Source organism: Hemitrygon akajei, chromosome 26, assembly GCF_048418815.1.
Source record: "Hemitrygon akajei chromosome 26, sHemAka1.3, whole genome shotgun sequence".
Taxonomy (NCBI): Eukaryota; Metazoa; Chordata; class Chondrichthyes; order Myliobatiformes; family Dasyatidae; genus Hemitrygon; species Hemitrygon akajei.
In genome coordinates, this window is record NC_133149.1 from 16,002,707 (window position 1) to 16,022,822 (window position 20,116).

The 20,116-nt window shown below is 44.2% G+C and overlaps 1 protein-coding gene across 8 annotated transcripts in view; it reads right to left on the bottom strand.

Annotated features, from left to right (window-relative positions):
- The window catches only part of kcnj5 (potassium inwardly rectifying channel subfamily J member 5), a 79,011-nt gene extending 59,467 nt beyond the window's left edge, over positions 1 to 19,544 (bottom strand). For 2 of the 8 annotated variants that reach the window (XM_073029633.1, XM_073029630.1), the window contains exon 1: positions 18,877 to 19,039. The gene's annotated coding sequence lies outside the window, so the exon portion shown is untranslated. Of the gene's footprint in view, positions 1 to 8,000; positions 8,082 to 13,893; positions 13,987 to 18,503; positions 18,639 to 18,876; positions 19,040 to 19,349 lie in introns of those variants that run through there. The other 6 variants (XM_073029626.1, XM_073029628.1, XM_073029631.1 and 3 more) reach the window with 6 other exon arrangements.
- Positions 19,545 to 20,116: the final 572 nt, after the last annotated feature.

The window sequence follows — 20,116 nt, forward strand, 5'->3', positions numbered from 1 at the left end:
ACGACCCTCTGCCTTCTGCAGGCATGTTATCAAAAACTTTGTCAGACTTCTGTAGATGCTGACTGGCTTTATCATGGCCTGGTAGGGAAACACCAATTCCCAAAAATAGAAAAGTCTACAGAAAGTGGTGGATACGGCCCAATCCATTACAGGTAAAGCCGCCCCCCCCCCCCCCCCACCGCTGAGCACATCTACAAGCAGCACTGCCACAAGAAAGCAGCATCTATCATTGATGATCTCTTTTCACTGCTGCCATTGGGAAGAGGTACAGAAGCCTCAGGTCCCACATCACCATGTTCAGGAACAGTTATTACCCTTCAGTCATCAGGCTCCTGAACCACTCACCTCAACTCTGAACTGATTCCATAGGTATATGGTCTCATTTTCAAGGACTCTACAACTCATGTTCTCAGTATTTATTTATCAGTTTTTTCCCCAGTATTTGCACAAATTTTCTTCTTTTGCACATTGGTTGTTTATCAGTCTTGGTTTGTGTGTCATTTTTGTATTTCTTTGTTCTACTGTGAATGTCTGCAAGAAAATGAATCTCTGGGTAGTCTATGGTGACGTAGATGGACTTTGATAATGAATTTACTTTGAACTTTGAACTTCATGTTCTCCAACCTCCTCACACCTCACATTAACACGTGTAAGGATGTGGGAGGAAAACCACCCTTGCTCGGGGGAAGTACTCAGGAGTTTCAAAGTTCAAAGTACAAGTATTGTCAAAGTATGTAAATATTAGACGACCTTGAGGTTCTTCTTCTAATAGGCAGCCACAAGACAAAAACACCAAAAAAAAGAATGCATGTATATATATATAAAAGACAGTCTAACACTCAATGTGCAGAGAATGAAAACTACATCGTGCCCATGGAAAAGGACCCATAAAAAATAAAAGAATAAAATAACCCATAAAAAAGAGTTTCGAACACCCAATGTGCAATGAAAAAAAAGCATCATACAAACAGTAACCACAAACAAATAGTGACTTCTTCAATCAGGCCCAGTGCTTAACTCTCCATCTGAACATCAGGTTCTGCCGCCTTGAGCAGTGATCTGAAGCGGCCTGTACTCGCCTCGGACCGCAACACCCTGACCTTTTCAATCTGGCCCAGTGATAATTCTCCGTCCGAACAGCGGGTTCTGCTGCTTGGATACACTGGACTTCACCACCTCGATTCGGCCTGTAAGTCTCTGTCTGTGCATTGTGTTTAGTAGCATCGACACGCTCTGGGGCCTAGACTCCACAGCTTCAACTCGGCCTATGCCCGACCTTTCACACTCTTTCATGCTGTCGGTAATGGGCCCACCACCTCGCCTTGTCTCAGTTCTGCCACATTGAATTGCCTCCGAGTCCAAAGGGAAGTTACAGACTATTACTTACGATGATCATTTGCCAGAAAAAGAATTCAATCCTTTTGTGAGATATTTCCAAATCTGAGAGGCATAGATAGTGGACAGCCATTGTGTTTTTTCCAAGAGCAGCAATGGTCATCTGTTTAAAGTGAGTGGAGAAAAGTTTTGAGGACATGTCAGAGGAGCATCCATCATTAAGGACCCTCATCAGCCAGGACGTGCTCTTTGCTACCATTAAGGAGGAGGTTCAAGAGCCTGAAGACACACACTCAATGTTTTCGGAACAGCTTCTACCCCTCCACCATCAAATTCTGAATGGACGATGAACCCATGTATACTACCTCACTGTTTTTTTTAAAGTTTTGCTCTCTTCTTATACTATTTATTTACTTTAATTTTTTTATATACGGTGGATTCTGTTTAATTGGGATGCATCAGGACCAGTACATTTTGGCCCAATTAAGCATCTGCCCTAATTAGAAGAAATTTCACGGAAATTGTTAGAGGTACAAAAGAGACAGACTACTGTTTAACTTAATAACACATTATATATTTAAATGAAATTCAGAACAAATTACAGCACTACCAATACTACTACAGTGCTATAAAACTGTGTATTAGTTCAGAATAGTTATTGACGGAGGAACTTATGTAGTGTACACTGCAGTATTCTTTCGATTGACTGCAAATGTACAAAAATCAGCGCAGACACCTAGTGCAGATAATGGACTGCATCCATTGCTTTCCTGCAGGAAGTAGTATTGTAATCCAACAACACAGTATATACTGCAAGTGATGTCAGGCAGATAGCTTTTAATTTGGTCCAGTAGGGTAATTTTATCATTTACTATTTCTGCCCTCAATAAATAATTAGCAGAGCTGTAAGTGTGGTTGCTTTCCTCTTGGTGTGGGATGAACTCCTAGCATTTCAGGTATCTGTGGATGCAGAGGACAGTTTAAACTTTTGTCCATTTACCACCCTAAAGATTCATTCTGTACCTACTATGCAATCTTTTCCATAGTATTCCAATTGAAAATATGATTCCGCTGCATTTGATTTGCTACAGGAGGTGGGGCAGCCTCATGTTGAATCAGGACCCATTGTTGTGTGCATGCACACCAGAGGTTCTGCAGATGCTGGAAATCAGAAACAACACACACACACACACACACACACACACACACACACACACACACACACACACACACACACACACACACACACACACACACACACACACACACACACACACACACACACACACACACACACACACACACACACACACACCCCCAGTGGATCAGGCAGCATCAACTAAAGGAAATGAACAGCTGATGTTTTGGGCTGACCCTTCATCAGGACTGGAAAGGAAAGGGGTAGAGTTCAGAATAAAAAGGTAAGCTGCATCTCCAGCCAAGTTGGACCAGTGCAGTTTCAGCACTGTCTTCTACCTGACAGTCTGGAAATTTGCGCAGAAGTGACCTATTCAGAGAAGTGCAGACAGGAGCTATTGTTGATCTAATTTACAAGTGGGACTTGTGTGTCAAAGAGTCTGGTCCTCAATGACCTGTTTGGGTTGGCAAGGACCACTCTTTTCCAGAGGTCACCACAGCCTTGATCAAAGAGCTGAGCTACAGATGTGAAGTGAGAGAGTCTGTCCTTTACAACTTGTCTGGAGATACAGCTGAATCTGAAGCATAGCCAATTATCATTACAACTGGGACGTTGCGTGTTCCATGGACTTTGCTCCATTAAGGTCTCGTAGCCACTTCAGACTGAATCAAACTGGCTGGAAAGTGGCAAGAAATCTGAGATGGATCATCCACTGCACACTTCTCATTGAATGTGCTTGCAAGATGCTTCAGTCTTGGATCTCACTAGCTGGGTCCCACCATCATTAAGAATGAGGATAATTTTGGAACCACCTCCTGGCACCTGTTTTATTGTCCAACCATTATTTATGACTAAACCTAAGCAGAGTCTCAATCTGACCTTCTGTTTGGAAGATCATTTAGCAATATCCATTACACATTATCTATTATGAAATCCCAAGAGATCCTGTACGTACATTAAGATTAAAAGGATGGCGATGGAGAGAACAGATCCCCCTAGAGATTGGCAGTCTGTGTGAAAATGGGAGAGATTTTGAATAAATATTTCTCTTCAGTTTTTATTGTAAGGAAAACAATGGAAATGAAGAAAATGAGGCAAATGAGTTGTGTTGTCTTAGACCATATATTCAAATATTCAAAGTACATATATTATCAAAGTATACAGTATAAACCCTGAGATTTGTATATGAATTGACAGGAAGGAGATACTGGAGACCTTAAAGTGTATTAAGGTGGATAGCTCCCCAGGGCCTGACCTGGTGTATTCTTGTACCTTGTGGGAAGCTAGAGAAGAAATTATGGAGGCCCTTGAGAGATTTTTGCTTCATCTCTTGCCACAGATGAGCTTCCAAGGACTGGAGGGTGGCTAATGAGGCAGCATTGTTTAAATTAGCAAATTCAAGCCATGAAATTGCAATCTGGTGAATCTGACATTGGTGGTGGGTAAATTGCTGGAGGGGATTCTGAGACTACTAACATTTGGAGAGACAGAGTCTGATTTGGGACAATCAGCATGGCTTTGTATGTAGGAAGTCATGTCTGACAAATCCCTTGACATTCCTTTAAGAAGTAGCCAAGCGGGTAAGTGAGGGCATGGCAGTGAATCTTGTCTATGTGATTTTAGAAGGCCTTTAACATAATACCTCATGGCCAGCTAGTCTGGAAAGTTACATTGCATGAGATCCAGAGGGAGGTATTGGATTGGATTCATAATTGGCTCACTGCTAGGAAGCAGAGGGTGATGGTCAAGTACTGTTTCTCAGTCTAGATGTCTGCATCTAATGGTGTGACACAGGGGTTAGTACTGGGACCTTCCTTGTCTACAATTTATATAAATTGTACAAGGTCTGGTTAGTAAGTTTGCAGATAATACTAAAAACATTGTGGTGGTATAGATACATAGGTTTTGAAAAATTACAGGGTGATCTTGATCAGTGAGATTTGTGGGCTCAGGACTGGCAAATGACTCTCAATGTGATGTTTGTATTTTGGAAGATCAAACCAGGGTGGGACTTACACAGTGTGTACTATTGTAAGGCCTTGAGCAGGTGGGGTATTATGGACCGGAGGAGCGCAAGTGATTAGTTCACTGAAAGTGGCATTTCAGGTAGATGGGGTGGTGGAGAAGGTGTTTGGCATGCTGGTCTTCACTGGTCAGAGCATTGAGTACAGGAGTTGGGAAGTTATATTGCAGTTGTATGAAACATTGGTCAATTATCACTTCGAGCACTGTGTATAGTTTTGGTTACTCTGTGACAGAAATGATGTTACTAAACTAGAAAGAATGAAGATAAGATTTACCGGGATGTTGCCTGGATGTCGATGCCTGAGTTACAAGGAGAGGATGTGTAGACCATAGTTTTATTCTCTGGAATGTAGGGTATTTTGAGGGGTAGGCTGATAGAGATATGTAAGGGAATGGGGTATAGACAGGGTGAAAGCACATGGTATTTTTCACAAGGAGCAGGGGCTACAAACAAGAGGGCATAGGTTTAAGATCAGAGGGGAGAGATTTAAAAGGCCCATTAGGGCAGTTTCTACGCGCAAAGGGTGATGCATATTTAGAATGAGCTGCTTGAAATAGTGGTTGAGCCAGACACATTAGCAACTTTTAAAAGCCATCTAGATAGGTACATGGACAAGAGATGTTTAGAGGTGGCCAAACATGGTAAGAGCTCACTGTTCAACTCAGTTACCCTGCACTAGTTGGGCCAAAAGGGCCTTTTTCATGCTGTGTGACTCTATAACTCTATGACAGAGGAGATTCCCATATTACAGCAGTTCAGGTAATGAAATCTCACTTTCACAGAGTTTACAAATACAACCAAAAAATCTGAGATATGGAATTAAAATTTGCTCTAATAAAATTCATCTGAATAAAGAAAATAAATTCCATCTCACGTGGCCCCCATGTTACGGATCACATTCTTACAAAATCGTTCATATTGCAAATTTCTATAAGGCAAGTGATCTTTTTCCCCAATGAATCCCATGTTATAACTGGAGAAGCATTCATATGAAAAGGTTTTCCTTCAACAGAAATGCTCCTATTAGTGTGTGCAATCTATCAGCAAGAGAATTGTATTGTGGGCAGAAAAGAAAGAATTGTTTAATTAACTGGAAATGGATATTACATTATTTGATAATAAGTCATTGTACAAGTATCAAAAGAAGAGATTGTCTTGTCAGTTTCCAAAGCAGATCCCTTAAATGGCCTCCCATTGTGAACTGGTAGACTGCCATCATTGACCTTGTCCTTAATAAACTAGTTCAGTTCTCTGTATGAATTTTGTGTTCATTTAATTCTTTTTCACTTAAATTCCATAAGAATGTATTCCTTATCTCAAATTTTTGGTAGTGGTTTGCGAATTAGTTGCAAATTTCCATTATCCAAACTGCCATAACATGGGGGTACATGAGAAAGGAAGAGAATGGCAAAGGTAAGTAATCTCTTAGAAGCACAGAGAAGAGAAATTATTAATAGGAAAGTGGTAGAGATATTAAAAAAGTATCTAGTATCTGATTTAACTACAGCAAAAATAACAGAAAAGTTGGGGGGTAAGGCAGATGTGAACTTAAAAGGATGTGTATTACTACAGAAAAGTAACACACAAATTGAAACTAAAGGGCTGACAAATCCCCTGGACTTCATGGCTTGCATCACAGAGTTCTCAAATAGGTACCTATGGAGATAGTGAATCCATCGATTGTGATCCTGTAAATGTCCTGGTTTCCAGAAAGCTTATAGCAGATTCAAGATTCAAATTTGTTTAATGTAATTTCCTGTACGTGAGTGTAAGGGAGAACAAAATAATTGTTACAAGAAAAGAGCAAAAGGAACACTACTGTTCAAAGATTAAGCAAGGTAGAAAACATGGCCAGTTAGCACAACAGTTGTCAGGAAAAAGCCATCCTTTTAAGTGATAACGGACAGCTACAAAAGCATAATTTCATTAAGCTGAGTCAACATGGTTCTATGAAATGGAAATTGCATTTAATAACTTTATTGGAGTTCTTTGAGAATGAATCTGGCAGATTAGATAATGGAAATTAGTAGATATAGAGCATTATGGTTTTTAAAAGGCAGTTGATCAGGCATCTTATAGAAGCCTGTTGCAGACAATAAAGGCTGATGCAGATACATGGATGGAGAATTAGTCAATGCATGGAAGGCTGTGGGTAGTAAAAATGCAGGCAAGATCTAACTTATGACATGGTGCAGGGACCAGCCCTGCAGCCTCAACTAATTTCAAGTCCATATTAATGACTTAGATGAAAGGGACTGAGTGTAATGTGTCCAAGTTTGTTGATGATACAAAGGTGGTGCATAACCAGATAGTTAGGAGGCACAACGTACCTTCAAAGAGTCATAACAGGTTAGGTAAAAGATGGCAGTTGCAATATAATGAGAGTAATTATGAGGTTTTCCATCATGGTAAGAAAAACCTAAACTAGGGTATCTACTAGTCGTCATTTTAGAAGCAACGTCATGAAAGAATAAAGAAGTCTTGGCGGAAACCATCCCAGAGACTAGTATGTTGTTAAGTAAAGAAGGAAGAACAAATAAGTTCCACAGCCAGGAGTTAAGAAGAATGAGAGGTGATCTTATTTGAAGCACACAAAGGCTTAATTTGGTAGATGTTGAGAGGATACCTCAGTCACATAGTCTGAGGAAGGGTCAAGCCAGTGAAACACAACAAAGGAGAATATCTTTTCTCAGTGTGGTATAAACGTTTTGACTTCTCCAAACAAGAGACTGTGCCATTAAATATATTCAATGCTAACTGGGAAAAGAGGAAAATCAAAGGTTACATGGGTCAAGGAGGGAAGTAGAGCTGAGCAAAATGATCAGTTGCCACCTTATTGACTGAGTCATCGAGCTGTAGACTAGGCTCAGCAGGCAGGCTCTCCAGCCTGCCTTTGTCAGGCTTTGACAAACTTCCTTTGTCTGGAGAAAAATTCCTTCAGAAGAAGGGACAGAGTGGGCAAATAATTGAGGTTTCTAGAGATATGGGAGGTCTGGACAAATGGTGAACAGCTTGGACTTATGGCAACAGCAGTGCAATTGATAATTACTATAAATTCAAAGACACATTGTACTCTTTTTCAAAAGTAACTAGATGAACACAGAAGGTACTGAAAGCTGGAAAATGGGATTGCTCTTCATAGCATGCTTTCTGCTGCCGTGGACGAGAAAGGCCAAAAGGCTTTTGTGCTTTTTATTCCATGTCCCGTCTCTCTCATTCTCCTTTTATCCTACGATACTTGCTCTCCCTGATTTCCTCTAGATCGGGTCTCTTGCACTTTTCTGATTTTAATAAGCTCACCATTGGTGGCCATGCTGTCACTTTCTTGGTCTTAAGCTCTGGAACTCCCTCCCTATGATGTGCTGGAGTTGCTAAGAAATTAAACTATTTAAACGTTATAGCTTATCTGCTGCAGGATTCAAACAGTATACACAACTGGGAATATGCCACACTATGTAATCTACACAATCTACACAAAACCAGGAATATAGAAATACTTACACCTGTATACCTTTTTTTGCACTGCAGTCAAGAATATTTCCACACTACTGTATCCATACAACATGGAAAATTATCTCATGTAGGAATGGAAAAAATATCATAATATATCATACAGTAACAACTGAGAACATACAGTACGAACACAACTTAGCCTTAAGATGGATGTACAATTGGATACAAGCTAATCCTCATAGTCACAAGGCAGGCTACTCCTCAGTCTTCCCTCTTTTGTAGAAAGCAGCCCCAACTTGTTCAGTCTTTCCCAACTAGGTACAACCTCTCAGTTGAAAAAGATGAGGTGGTACACTTTGGAAGGACAAACTCCAAGGCAGAGTACAAAGTAAATGGCAGGATACTTGGGAGTGTGAAGGAGCAGAGAGATCTGGGGGTACATGTCCACAGATCCCTGAAAGTTGCCTCACAGGTCGATAGGGTAGTTAAGAAAACTTATGGGGAGTTAGCTTTCATAAATCAAGGGATAGAGTTTAAGAGACGCGATGTAATGATGCAGCTCTATAAAACTCTAGTTAGGCCACACTTGGAGTACTGTGTCCAGTTCTGGTCGCCTCACTATAGGAAGGATGTGGAAGCATTGGAAAGGGTACAGAGGAGATTTACCAGGATGTTGCCTGGTTTAGAGATTATGGATTATGATCAGAGATTAAGGGAGCTAGGGCTTTACTCTTTGGAGAGAAGAAGGATGAGAGGAGACATGATAGAGGTGTACAAGATATTAAGAGGAATAGACAGAGTGGACAGCCAGCGCCTCTTCCCCAGGGCACCACTGCTCAGTACAAGAGAACATGGCTTTAAGGTAAGGGGACAGAAGTTCAAGGGGAATATTAGAGGAAGGTTTTTCACTCAGAGAGTGGTTGGTGCGTGGAATGCACTGCCTGAGTCAGTGGTGGAGGCAGATACACTAGTGAAGTTTAAGAGACTACTAGACAGGTATATGGAGGAATTTAAGGTGGGGAGTTATATGGAAGGCAGGGTTTGAGGGTCGGCACAACATTGTGGGCTGAAGGGCCTGTAATGTGCTGTACTATTCTATGTTCTATGTTCTAGTTCAAGCATCGTATGAGTAATTGCCCTGTGTGGCTGAAAGTTTATGGAAGTTTAACATCACTGCTTTTAACTTCTCTCTGTAAATTAGGACATAAGGACACCAGTGTGGCATTGTAGTGGTTAGCACAACGTTTTACAGTGCAGATGACCTGGGTTCTATTCCTACTGCTGTCTATAGGAACTTGAATGTTCTCCCCGTGACCACGTGGGTTTCCTCCGGTGCTCTGGTTTCCTCCCACAGTCCAAAGATGTACCGGTCATTTGGTTAATTGGCCATTGTAAATTGTCCCTTGATTAGGCTAGGGTTAAATTAGGGGATTGCTGGGCATCATGGCTTGAAGGGCTGCAAGGGCCTATTCCATGCTGTGTCTCAATTAATAAAATATATAAATAAATAGGTAGAGCTGCTGCCTCACAACCCCAATGACCAGCTCGATCCTGACATCCAGTGCTTTCTGTGTGGTGTTTGCACGTTCTCCCTGTAATCTGGTGAGTATCCAGTCTCCCACCATTTAACAGATATTCTGCCTTTGTCAGGTTTACCAAAGTTAGTGACTTCACATCTTTCCACATTATATTCCACCTGCCATGTTGTCATTCACTCTACCTATATCCTCTTGAAGCCTGTTTACAATCTTCCACTGTATTCACCCAATTTACTATTCACAAATAGTATGAAAATATGATATTTGATGCCCCTCAATGAAATAATTGAGATAGATTGTGATAGGGATCCAGCACTGATCCCTATCGTACTCAACTAGTCACAGCCTGACAAGCCTGTTCAGTGCTTGTCCTTGCTTTCTCTCCAATAGCCAATTCTCAATCCATGTTAGTACATTACCTCCCAATTCCATGCATTCTTACATTACATAAGAACATAAGAAATAGGAGCAGGAGTAGGCCATCTGGTCTATCGAGACTGCTTCGCCATCCAATAAGATCGTGGCTGATCTGGCCAATGCTGAACAGTTGCCAATGTCGAAATCCACTACATCCATTGGATAAATAACCATTCTACCAGTCACATCCTCGAAGGACTCCAACAAGAGTAGTCAAGCATAACTTGCCTTTAATACTCTTTAATTTCTTTTATTGACATTCAGCGCAGAATAGGTCTGTCTGGCCCTTCGAGCCGTATCACCCAGCAATCCCCCAATTTAATTCTAGCCTAATCACGGGACAATTTACAATGCAATTATTTACAGGAGGTGCAGTTACGACATCCTTCCTTTGGAATTCTGGCCTTTTCCCTATCAGGTTGGTAGCTCCCTCTTTTCCCTCTCTTGCCTTTTTAAAGAATGATTTCATATTTGCTGCCCCCAACCCACACAAACATGTTACAGGGGAGGGGTGTTGTGTCCCCAGAAAACCATATGTACCACAATTTTCTGTAATGTAAACCCAGGTCATCCGGGCATGCGTAAAGAATTACAAGCTGAAGTTAAAACAAAAAAATGGTATGTACGTTTGTAATTTCCCTGAGAGCAAATTTCTCTGCCATCAATCCTATTTATATCAGATTTTTGGGAAATGAATACAGTAAAGGTGAATTTCCATTTCCCAGAGAGCTTTAACACTGGGGACACCTGCATTGGTCAAAAATAAAACAAGGGAAATTGGTAAGTATGAGGTTGATTATGGACATCTCCCCCAATTCTGTTGATACTGAAATTGTTTGTGTGGGCTGGGGGCAGCAAATACTACATCCTGTTTTTTCACACTGGGAAATACACATTGCTATTACCAGACTTTAGAACTTGGATCACTTCTATATTTACAGTTACAGCAACTGAAAAATAATCGTGTTGTGGATAAGAAATTCATATTACTTTACCTATAAATAATTCTATATTTGTATCTCAACAGATGCTCCTGCCTGTGCAATAGTGCCAATGTACTCCATCATAATTCTGAACCCCTCTGTTCAATTTCTCCTTAACATTCTCAGCTGTAGATAATAGCCCCAATCCCCTGTATCTCTTAAATCACTTGGGCCATTCCAGCAAATCTCATCTGACAGGCTTCTGTCACCTTGGCCTCCCTAACAAAGAATTGGAAACAGTACTCCAGTTCCATTCATGAAGATTCTTCAACATTTCTTGCTTTTGTGCTCTTTACCTCCATTCATATAAATGAAGATTTTCAATGCATTTGAAGGGACTTACTGAAGCCATTCCTCTCCTCCTGCTCTGTCTCCCTCCATTTACTTGATTAGAAACTTTCCTGATATTCTAATTGTAATGCACTGTAAGGGTTCACTGCTATGTAATGGTGTTTTTTGTAATGTTCACTGTTGAAGTAATGGTTTCTCTGTAGCAGCAATGTTTGGGTTATGGGGGAGAGATAACCGGACTGTTGATGTATGTGTGCCAATCAGAATTTTGTCTTGTGATTCTGGAAGCAGTTGTTTTTGCGGGCTTTTGCACAAAGGAGAGGGAGAGATGAAGAGAAAAGACGCAAATGGAGAAATGTGGTAGATCACCGGACGGGGTGGACTCCGAGCGGGGTCCGAAGGAGGAGATCGATGGGGGAAGACGGTCTACTGAAACTGCATGAGCTCCAACTATTGTGCACAGACTGCTTAATAAGATTGGTGCCCTTTTTCTTTTATATTTTGTTTCTCTACTAACCACATAGTCAAAGTAAGAGTTATAAAGCTTAATTGCTTAATCGCATATTGTGTATTGTTTGTTATTTCGGGGTACTGATTTGTAACAGGGGACACATCGCGTAGCATCCACCCAAATGAGATTTCTTAAGCTTGGCTGGGCAGGGGGGTTATCACCCCCTAGATTAAGCTACTGGAAGAAGCGAGTGTTACATAATATTAAGCAGTAGAAGCTAAATGATCCAAAATACAGAAAAAAACAGCAGATACTAGAAATCTGAAATAAAAACAAAAAAAATGCTCAGCAGGTCTTGAGAAATCATACATAAGACATAGGAGCAGAGTTAGGCCATTCGGTCGACGAAGTCTATTCCACCATTCCCCCCAACCTCAGACAGAGACAGAGAGTTAATTTAGGTTGCTGTCTTATCATGAACGGACATAATGTCATCAGCCTGAAACGTTAACCTTGTTCCTTCTTTCACAGATGCTGCCTGACCTGCACCGTATTTCTAACCTTTTCTTTTGAATCCAAGTGACGTCATGCCATCAATATATTAAGAAATTCAATATGTCTGAGATGGGCAGTGAGTAGGTAAACTCAGTTATTACACCTCCTTATCAGCAGATTTTGTAGAAAGCAGATCTAGTTTTCAAAGTGTGAACTTCATGAGGTTGAGCAACCTGAAAATTGATGCAAATTAGAAAATGTGCGAACTACTCCAATTCAAAACAATGTTCAGTTCTTAAACACTTGGCAGTCACACCTGCTGTGTGACACATAATATGGAACAGTACTGATAACTGGAGCGACTGAACAATTGGAACTTACAAAATACCTTTTGTGACTTAAATTTGTTTACAGTACTTCAATGAAATCTAAAGCAGAAATGAATGCAGTGTGTCAATCAGAGTTAAAAATAAAGACCTGAAGAAGTTTGTGAACAAAAGTTTGAGACTGACAATTCGTAATAGTTGAAAAAGCACACGTGAGAAGTGAATAGTTACATTCCCCTTGTTAATGCCATAGACTCATAGCGCCCACTGACCATCAAACACCCACTTACCCTGATCCCATTTTATTCTACCCATACGCCCATCAACCCCTCCAAGATTCAGACACCTTTCTACAGACTTAGAGAATTTACAGTGGCCAGATAACCCGCCAACCTGTGGGATATGGGACGAAACTGGAGGGAAGCACGCAGTGCAAACGCCATGCACTGAGGTCAGGACTGAAGTCAAGTCACTAGAACTGTGAGACATCAGTCCTGCTAGCCACATCACTATGCTGGAGGACCTTGAAGGAATATGGAGATATGACTGCTCTGGAGAAGCTGTGCAAGCTCTCCTTAAAGCAGAGAAGCTTTGGATACTTTTAGAGGTGGTTTCTATCACAAAGGGTACAGTTTGAGTAAATAAATGGGCTAAATGGAAAGATTATTTGAAGGCACTGATTGGAGGTGCTTATGAAGCAAACCAACAACATTGGGAAATGTACTTCTTGTGATGTGTGGCCAGGATCAGAAATGCCTGATAGGCTGGTGGGCACCAGTTCAATAGCAGCTTTTATCAAGTGGGCTGGTTAAATATAGGGGTATGGGATTAATGGAACTCGTTTTCCAAAGTGCTGGCATAGTCTCAAGACTGAATAGCTCCCTTCTTCATTGCAATATGTGACAAATCTGCAGTTATACTGTTTTCTGTATTTCTGTTGTATTTTCAAAAAAAAAAATCAGTGCTTCATCAACATGACATTCCCCTCCAAAGGTTCACTGACTTTTCCTCACCATGCAGTCTTTAGGTAGTTTTCTGTCACAGTGTGAGTAATGAATCTATAATTTCTGTCACCAATAAGTGACCTGTTGTTGCCTGGGTTCTGTTGTGCCTTTTTGCAAATATAGGAAATACATTGGTACTCTGGTACCACTCACTTTCTAATGCTGCAAATCCTGAGCCAACCAGCTTTGTTCACACAATCTTCTGATGCTTGAAGCCAATTTGTGTACAGCAAAGTCCCACAATATCAATGGGAGAATTTACATAGTAACAGCATTAATCCCAATGCAGACTCATAATTCAGAATAAATTATTTTGCAGGATGGTTACTGCTCCTCCTGGAAACTAATAGGCATAGTGACCCTTACCCCAGCTCCCCCACAAACATATCTGAAGCAATAAGACAGCAACAGTACTTCTGAACGGAAGTCTACTCACCATCTCTCTCCCTTTGCTCCGTCCTCTCACCCTCACTCTGCTCTGCTAAAGAACTCACCTTGGCCTTGTCTGTGAGAACTGTATAAAGCTCTCCCACTCAGCCCTGCACAGCCACCAGATGAATACTGCTCCCTACTGCCATGCACGACAAAGCCAATCCACGGGCTCAGAAGAGGGACACAACAGGTGCAGGCAAAGTTGACCTGCCTCGAAACCAGCCTCCATAAATATCAGGCACCCCTGTGGTGTGGGTGTAGGAAAAGGAGAAAAATCAGAGGTGGAGTTTAATCCAGACAAATGCGAGGTGATGCATTTCGGGAGCACTAAAGAGGCTAAGGGTGTATGGGGTGTCCAGGGAGGGGCAGCAGCTCTGGCTGTGTCCATTTGGGGCAGCTCACTCACTTTTGAGCCCCACCGGACACTCAGCTCCCCGGCGAGGTAGGGACGTGTCTGTCCTGGCATGTTAAGTCAGCTCTGGCAGACTGGGTGGATGAGATCTACAGTGAGATCCAACGGCCTAGAACATATATGTCAAACTCAAGGCCCGTGGTGGAATTATCTTTGGCCCGCGAGATAATATCTAATTACTATTAAAGCTGGCCCCAGTAATCGAAGCGCCTATGGCGTATGATATGGCTAATGCTGAGTTTATTCAGGTACCAGGTTTTCAGGGTTTTTAGTGTTTATTCGGCAGTCTTCTTCATAAGAAACGGAATTTGTAAAGTGAAACACTTTGTAGCTATAGCAGAGTCTGAGACACATGAGAGCAGGCTGAAAAAATGGAGGCAACGAAAGCTGCGTTCGCACGCGTCCGACTGATCCGGCCCGCATGAAGCTGCATTTTGCTCAATCCGGCCCGTGACCTAAAATGAGTTTGACACCCCTGGCCTAGAAGGTGGATCTTCAATGCTCGTGGAGAGTGAAGGGCATAACAAGGCACAGAGGAAGCCATTGTCCTCCACTGCAGCCAAGGAAGACCCTAGTTTGTGACAACTACTCGTACCACTGGAGCTGTACTTCCGGTGTCGAGAGTGTGGAACTGTCTTGGTGGGACAACTTTTCCACTTCAAAAACTATTCTACACAGGTCTCTTGTCATTGTTGGGCAACCAACAATGAGGCTAGGGTCTATGGGACCACTGAGGAACTTTTGAGTGCAAGTCCACAGATCCTAGAAAGTGACACCTCGGGTAGATAATATGGTTGGGGGGCATATTGAATCAGGGTACTGTATACAGAAGTAGAGAGATTATATTTCAATTTGATAAATCCTTGGTCAGACTTCAACTGGAGCATGTGTGCAGTTCTGGTTACCAAGGTTCAGGAAACATATGATAGCTCTGGAGAGGGTGTAGATGAAATTCCCCAGAATGTTGCTGGGATGGAGCATTTCAGTTATGAGGTGCGACTGGGAGGCTGGATCCATTCTCCCTGGAACATAGGATATAATTGAGCTATATAAAATTCTGAGGAGTGTAATCAGTGTAGACGGCAAGAAAACACTACTCACAAGGGAGGTCGATAAAACTGGAATTTGTAGATTTAGGGTAAGGGGGAAGAGATTTATAAGAGGATCTGAGGGGGACCTCTTTCATTCAGGAAGTGGCAAGCATCCGGAGAAAGCAGTCTTTCTATTGTCTGAGAAAGTAGCGATAACTGGATTCTTTACAACATTTAAGAAGCATCAGGACACGCACTTTAATTGTTTAATTATGGAAGGTTTTCGACCACGGGCCGAGAGATGGGATTAATGTGTACCGAGAGCTCGAATTGCCTTTTTCCATGCTGTACAATTCGACGACTCTAGTGGTACTTTTAAGACTGGGATTGCAAGATTTTTTTGTTGACCAGGACACGAATTCCTATAGTAAAAGAGGTTAAGGTAATCTAATTGAACCTTATGTAACTATTTTTAAAAATTGAAACAAATAAAAGGGAAGATTGTGCGCGGGCCCCAGGACATGCTCCTGACCCGATGTACCCACTGGTCTGGGAAAGCCTCAGTCAGCCAGCACATTCAGTGTCCCCTCTTCAGATACAGCTGGGCGGGAAGGTCACCTGGGGGAGGTGTAGTTGGGATGATGGCACCTCCGTGAACCTGGTACCGAAGCCCCGTGATCAATAATGCTCAGGAGTAGAGCATCCAGGAGCCCAGGGATCAGAATGGGGGTGGGGGTGGGGGTGGGGGTGGGGGTGGGGGGGGGGTTGCGCTGCACAACTCCTCCACATACCCCTGCTGCAGCCTTATCTATTCCCGATGGACAGAAAACATGGGCTCATGCCGGCAGCAAAAAACGAATGCTGCTGAATGAGCTATTTGTCTCGCAAAAGAGAGGCTGGAAGTTCACTGCAGAGTTCCCTCTTCGGCACCGCATTCAGTCCGGCTCGGCCGCTCGCTCTCGGGCTGGAGTACACGGTGGCATTCAGTCCCGCCGGTCCTGCAGCAGTTAGCACCGGTGCATTACAATTCCTCAGGCAGCGAGCTCTTTCCAGCCGGGTCTCAAGAGGCAGCACACCAACAATAAACACGGGAGGAAGAGAATCATAATAAATACAATTGGCTGCTTGGAGAAACCAAACACGTCTCATTCGGTAGGTGCAGGGAATGGAATCACGGAGGCAGACCCTCACACAGGGCTTTGTCCTGAGCCCCACCGACTAGCCTCAGTCAGCATGTCTGGCTGCTGCAAGGAAGAATTCTGATTGACAGGACGGGAATTTAATATTACACTACCTCGTAGGAGCTGCAGGCACCATTAGACGATGTCTGCGTGTGTCCGAAGACAGAATTATCAGAGAGAATGGAAAGATAATAAATAATCCAATTTAATAACACTAATATCATTGTGTAGCAGACTGGCCTCAACTAACGCCGTAAATAATGACATTATCAAAAGGATTAATGGCATTCTGACTCGGCTCCAGGCTGATGTTTACCGCGGAATGTATGGGTTTCAGTCTACCCTCATAATTCCAGTGTGTATCCGTGTAGGGAGACGGGTAGAGTGCGGACTGTGGTCAACGCGCAGGATTCCCAATCCCGCTAATGCCGGGCATGGCTCTCAGAATGCCCCGTTCCGGGTAAATCCAGACATCGTGCTGGCGCCCAAGACAATCAAGGACACTTCATCAGAATTGTTTTCTCTTTCCAAAGAAACTCTCAGCCCGATCTGCTGACAGTTGCCAGCATTGTTTTTTTTTTCAGATTTCCGACAATTTTTTCAATTAATGTCTGCAGTAATACTTCTGCAGGACCGAGCTGCTTGCAGCATCCAAATGGTGTGGTTTGGTCAGTTTGTGAGAAGGGTACAGGGGACCGGTCAGACATTGCGACTTGTGCGACATGCATGGCCTATAGTAGGTGTAGAGCGTTGTACAGGGACAGAGTTCCCGCCCAGCGTGGTGTCCAACTCTGATCACACTGGCTGGTTTCGGCATTATTGTATATGTGAGCCAGGCTGGGAGGGCTCGCCTTCAACCCGTCCTCTTTTAGCTGCGCTGCTACCTGACCGTCCGGAGACGGATGATCAAAATTAGCGCGGGAGTTTGCAGAGCCAGAGCGGCATGTGTAGAAGGAATATTTGCAGCTACCTCTCAGCAGATGAAATGGATGAAAGTCGGAGGAAACTGACGCTAGCCGGGTGATTGAACAGATGCAGTTCAGAGGCCGGTACACACTCACAAGTCCATGACTCGAACCCTTCACTGACTCCCGCAGATACCAGCTACTCTATTCTAGTACCTGTCCCCAGCAGTAGGTTCCCTCGGTCCCCTGTAATTTAAGGTTTCATTTGCCCCACTCGTATCTACCCACAGTCTCCCCTTTCTCGTCCACCAGTCCTCGCCCCACATTCAGCCGGCGTTACCACACGTTCCCCTCCCCCTCTCACCCACCTACCACCCGCCTCAAACGAATCAAAGACTTCTCCTTTGTTCCCTTCACCTTTCCATTCTTGCTCTGAATCACATCTATATTCAACTTTCCCTAATTCTGATAAACCAACATCCATCTGAAACAGTCCATCTCCCTTACACAAATGCTCACTGAGTACTGCCGGCGTTTTCGATTGCCTCAGCCTCAGCAGAGGAAATGGAATAGAATCTGCCTCACTACCCACACCCGGGGAGAGTCAGGGTGTATGAACAACCCGCCCGGGCAGAGTCAGGGTGTACGGAACTCATCAGCCAGGGAGAGTCAAGGTGTATTGAACACCCCATCCCGAGGAGAATCAGGGTGTATGTAACAACGAGCCCGGGCAGAGACCGGGTGTACTCACACACATCCGGGGAGAGTCAGTATGTACGGAACACCCCAGCCCGGGGAGGGGACGCTCCCCACGAAGACTCAGTTACAATGCAGCGGTTACTGTGAAGAAAATGACACAGTCGGCTAGTTCTGTGAACAGGCATCTTCACTTTGGGCAGTCGCTCTAGACCACGGGGATTTGATAAGAATGTAAATATTGTAAATATGTTAATAAACTATTTTAGAAACCAGAATGACCATGCATACGTTTACGGGGCAACCCCGAGTGTTCTCCAGTGAGTCCCAACCTCCGCCCTTCCAATTCCTTCTAAATATTTCATTCTTAATCCCTTTCAACCACTTACACAATTCCTTCGGAAAGTTACCGTTTCCGATGGCTCCAGCCCCGGGCTGCGCTTTGACTGCCAGTTCTCCGGTTACCGACTGTCCAGTAACGGGACACAGCGTGTTCCGTGGACCCCATCCCCCATCACAGTGAGGTGATGCGGGAAAGGTCAACCCCCAGGACGATGACAGATGGTCACTTTGATCTGCTGTGCGGACAGGATCTCCGCAGACCTGCAGCGCCGGCACACCAGAAAAATCCGCACCGGGCTAACCAGTCCGTGGGCCGACGCGGTATCAGAGCCGGGAACCGGGATTAACGGCATTGGTCATCCATCCCCGACGACCTCCCGTATATCCCATTCTCCTCTCACCCCTCCCCGTAACACTCACCCCCACACACTCTCCCCTCTCACCAGCCCACGGTATGTGTTCACACTCCAGCTGGTGGGCGGACTGCAGAGTCAGGTGAGTACTCCCGGCTTGGAGCTCCTGGCTACGGCTCTGGGCTCAGGGCTCGACCCGTTGCTGTGGGCAGCTCCGGCTATTCCGGGCCGATTGTCTCTGCCGGTCAGTGCGCAAATAACCAATCGGGTCGTAGAGCCCTCCGCTCCCATGCCCCTTCCCGTGCTCCCTCCCTCCGCACGGGGGTCCCAGCCCGATCTCGGCAACCAACCCCCTCTCCACGCACACATTCACATATACCAACCAACCGCCAACTTTCCCGAGCTGCAAACCCCTCTCCTCACTCCGGCCGGTCGTGGAGGAGAGGGGCTTGCTCTGCTCTCAGATCCAAACCACCTCCCCCCGTCCCCAACCTCCGGAGTCGCGCTGCAACCCTCAGCCGACCGCACACACGGACTTACAGCACGGCCGACGGTCCCGCTCCCTCCCTCGGTCCCTCCTCACTCCATCACAGCGGCTGGTCACTATCCGCCCGTCCCAACAGCTGCAGATGGATGGAGAGGACAGGGAGCGAATCATAAATGGGGGAGAGCCGGAGCCATGTGATGTCAGCATCAGCCACCGTCACCGTTCAGTCGTTAGCGCTGGCGAGGTGTAGCGGTGATTCCCAGCGCATTCTGCCTCACTCTCTCACCCACCCACCAACCGACTCCCGTACCCCTACTCGTTCTCTCTATTGATATCTGTCCATCTATCTGCCACCTGTTCTTGCGGGTGTTCTTAAAGCTATCCCGACTGGGTCTTCACTGGGTCACTCTCTGTCTCCCCAATATTACCGCCACTGCACAGGGGAAGCTTGTCAGAGGGGTGTCTTTACCCCATAAATTCCAGCCATCTCCGTGAAGCTTCCAATTTCTGGTGGACGTGTGAAAGCGTCTGTCTAATAAAGGCGGTTCAGGACATCACCGCACAATTTGTGTTAATGCTTGGATCACTGACAAAGCGTACATTTACAGTATCTCTCACCTTCAACTTCCCTTGTGTAGGTTGTGCTTTCCAAAACCCTTTTGAACTGCTGCTCCGGCAGCAGTAATGGTATTTATGCAATGTGTTGTATCTGGGCTGGGCTGTGACCATCATCCAGGTGGAAGTCACTTGAGGGACTTGCTCATAGTCACATTCCCATTCATCTGCTGCCCTTCTGTCTCTTGATGTTGGAGGTTATGGT